This window comes from Camelina sativa, chromosome 18 (genome assembly GCF_000633955.1).
Source record: "Camelina sativa cultivar DH55 chromosome 18, Cs, whole genome shotgun sequence".
Taxonomy (NCBI): Eukaryota; Viridiplantae; Streptophyta; class Magnoliopsida; order Brassicales; family Brassicaceae; genus Camelina; species Camelina sativa.
This window is the reverse complement of record NC_025702.1, coordinates 17,655,987-17,660,466: the sequence shown is the minus strand read 5'-3', so window position 1 is coordinate 17,660,466 and position 4,480 is coordinate 17,655,987.

Below are 4,480 nucleotides of genomic sequence, written 5' to 3'. Positions count from 1 at the left end.
CTAATTCTGAGTGTTTTTAATTACACCAATAACAGAAACTAATTTAACAAACCTTTTTTCATACAGCCAAAAAGAGAGATTTGGTTAGTGGGGATGATCTAGACTACTTAAACTATAGAACAAAACTGACATCTAATTTGGCTTCATCTGAGCAATTTGGAAATTAGTGTCAAATCAATTTTTCTTTTATCTATTTGTTATGAGGTTGACTAAATTTACTTCTTTTCAATTATCTCAGCAAATGTTTTCAAATATCTATATATTCCAACAAAAATGACTATATTGAGGTCTAAGACTAGAAAGTTACGAATAAAATACCTTTTTTTTAATCTAGTACTTAATAAGTGTAGTTATGTTGGCCTGTTGAATTTGCCGTAGTCATGAATTTTTAATAATTAGCTCATTTGATATGAATACGAGATAAGAAACAGTATGTGCTTGATATTCACACTTAGATGACAAATCATTTCATTCTGAACCTAATAATAAAAATCCAAAAGTCTCGTTAACAAATGCCAAATACAATACAAACGGTGCATGGTGTGCTTTTTAAAATAAAAATACAAAGTTACAAACGGTGGTATTTCAAAAAGAAAAATAAATATTTTTTAAAAAATGAGTCACATTTGAAATAACATTGTTATATATAAATAAATGTAAATAGGCTCACTTCCATCAATCGTTTTCTTTCTCTCTTTATTTCATCCTCTTTCTTTACTTTTGAAGAATGTTCAATTCTTTCATCATTCTCTTGTTGAAACTTTTATAATTATATTTCCTTTCTTTCCCACTTTATTTTGTTTGCTTGTCTCGTGTACTTCCAAATCTAAAGATTTCCTCTAAACTCGTATATTTTAACATATACCAAAAAAAAAAAACTTGAATACGATTGCTCTGTTACAAATTTTGAGTACCCGACGAGTGCTACTTTGAACTACAACTCAATTCATACCAAAAAGAAAAAACTAAAGGATGTGTCATTCGTTAATAGATGAAGTTACAACAATACGTGATCAGACAAGGAATTGTCGCTTACATTACCATTACTTACACGGAGACAGTTCTCTTTCACTAAGCGAGATGGTAGTAAACAGGTGTGCAGATGGACTAGATAAAGAGGGTCTAGGATGGTTAACCATGTAAATCACTTAAGACTTGAGAGTGATCAATTAATAAAGATGTTTGTGATGCTTACTTAAAAAAGAGCAAGTTCAGTTGGGGGTAAAACCGTCATATGGCAAAAGGCAAAACATATATACCATACTGTTGTTGCGAAAAAGACACGCGTGGCCAAAAAACACTAACAAAGGAAAAATGTAACGACGCATGCCTCTATACATTTTTTATTTTCATTATTACATTCTGTTAATTTTTCTGAAAGAAAAAATCCCAAAAAAATTAGGACCATTGATCCTATATAGGACGAGTTTGTAACGTATAGCATTCTAATTGAGATGCTGTTCATTTTGGCCTCCGAACTTCGAACTACGTAGAGAGTGATTGTAATTAATTGAACCATAATAGTTTAACAGTACGTATAAGAGAAAATGAATTTACATAAAGTGATTTCAAGATATAGTATAGCAATAATGCAATATATATATGCTCACGTACGTACGGAGCCTTTAAAGATTATATGCATAAGCGATAATTTAGGTGATTAGTTGGGAAATAATGAAATCTTTTTATTGGAACTTTTGAATAATTGTGAGATATTTATGTCACCCAACCTTAATGATGAAAAGTGAACCTATAATGGCAAGCAACCATCATGATACAAAACCATATGCCCCCTTAAGTCAATTTCTACAGCTAATAAACTTTATATACAGAGAGAGCATTGACAAAAGATTATATATATTTTCTTCCCATTTGTGTGTGTTTATTGTTTAAAGATAAAAATATAGAATACCGTAAAAAAAAGACATGGTGACCAGAAAAATAGAGATATATAAAAGAAAAAGGCATAGTTTGGATTTCCTAGCAGTGTTAAATAATTAAATGAGATAAATATTTTTTAGTAGAAGAGGACCATGAGATTGCGATACTTTTAAGAAATACACGGAAACAAAACTAATAGAAATAGTCTATATCAAAGGAAAACATGAAAATACTAGATTGATCATGTCCATAATGATGTATTGATAGAAAACACGTAATATTTGAGGTATGCAAGAGGAGTAGAGACAAACTATTTTTAGTAGGAACAGGACGACCATGTGATTCAGATCATTTAGAAAATACAAAAAAAAAACAAAATGTTAGAATAGTGACTATAAAAATACGTATAGAATTCATGATCGTAATAGTGACTAATTGAGAAAACAATTTTGTGTAGTGACTGATCTATAAATCGAGTTTTTGTTGTTGTAGTTAAAGAAGTCTAAATTAAGTTTCTTTAAACTTCGGTCATGTTCGTTTGGTGAATCAGATGCAATATCTGGATGCAAATGTTTATTATTGTTCGTTTAATAACAATTACGAACTCATCTAGATACAATATCTGGATACATTTTAAAATCTCATCTAAAAAAACTGAATTTCTGGATGAGATTTTTTAGAGAGTTTGGATGAGGTAAAACTTATCCATAATTTGTAAAAGTCAAAAATACCCCTATTTTAATTAAATAATTACAAAATATTTTTTTCTCAATTCTAATATACATACAACTCTAAAATTCCAATTCTTCATCCACCAACCTGCAAAATCTCATTTTTCTCTAAAACCGCAAAATCTCGTTTTCCCGCCAAAACCGCAAAATTTCGTTTTTCCCGTCAAACCGCAAAATCTTGTTTTCCTATCAAAAACACAAAAACATAAAAACTCATTTTCCCGTCAAAACCGCATAGTTACGTTTCCCGTCAAAACCGCAAAATTACGTTCTCTCGCCAAAAACGCAAAATTATGTTTTTCCGTCAAAACCGCAAAATTACGTTTCCCGCCAAATTTGCGAAATCTCGTTTTTCCGCCAAAACCGCAAAATCTCGTTTTTCCGCCAAAACCTCAAAATCTCGTTTTCCCGCCAAAACTGCAAAAAAAATTCCGCCAAAACCGCAAAATTATGTTTTCCCGCCAAAATCTTGTTTTTCCGCCAAAACCGCAAAAATAGGTTTTCCCGCCAAAATCGCAAAATCTCGTTTTTCTGCCAAAACCACAAAATCTATTTTTCCGCCAAAATCGCAAAATTACGTTTTTTGGCAAAAAAATGCAAAATTTTATTTTCTCGCCAAACTTGCAAAATCTTGTTTTCCCGCCAAAACTGCAAAATTTTGTTTTTCTACCAAAAACACAAAATCTCATTTTTAAATATTTATTTAATATATATGAAAATAAGCAAAAAAAATGTAAGTAAATTTAAACCACTAAAACATATTCAACATAAAATAAAAGGTTTTTTTTGGTATTTTATATATATTGTATCCAGATACAGATATCAAATTACAAAACAAACATAATTGAATCGAGATACAATTTATGGATACATGAACTAATAACATAAACGAACATCATCTAGATGTTGCATCCAAATACTGCGTCTTGATACTATATCTAGATATTTTGTCTAGTTCATCAAATGAACAGGCCTTGGTAGATTTATGGTGGCATGTGGTTATGAATTCGCAAATACTCACCGAATTATCTATCATTTCACTAAAAGTAATAAAGAGATGCACGCGTATATCTCTCTATATATGCGTATGAATGGTGTGCTAAAAGCCTAAACGAATGGTGCGATGAATTGGTTATGTAATCTTGAATCTTTTGGGCGCGAGAATGGTGTTCGAAAGAAGAAAAAAACCATAATTCATATACATATATAAAAATAGGCACCCATATACATACTTGTATTGTAAAAAGAGATAGTATATAATAGTGACTGGGCATGAGAGTTAAATACAGTCCACTTTAGCTTGAGAGTTAGTGGAGAGAGACAGAGGATTTTAGCTTTATTGGATCCTGTGAGTGTTGTGACACATAAAAAATACATTCCACTTTCGCTTACATTATAATGTTTATTGCGTATATATACATTTTTGATTTCCGAACATTCTCAGTTTGCCTGCAAAAGGGTTTTATAAATAAAATTCCAAAGTGGAAAAACAATTCTAGTGAGGAGGGGAAAAAAAAAAGATACAAGCAATCTAAATAATCGGTTTTTAATATGAGTGGGCATTGTGTATTTGGTTTCTAATTTTCAAAGAACTCCACCCAAAATCAAATCAAATTTTATAAATAAAATTCCAAAGTGGGCAAATTAACAAATACATTCATTGGTTTACACGACATAACATAATGAACAATTTTTATTTTTTTTAAAAGAACAAGTGTATATTGAGTAGAACAGTTAAGTAATTTTGAAAAAAGGTAAGAAAAAGTAAAAGAAAGAGTGGAAAATGGATTGAGTTTTTTTTTTTTTTTTTTTTTTTTTTTTTTTTTTTTTTTTTTTTTTTTTTTTTTTTTTTTTTTTTTTTTTTTTTT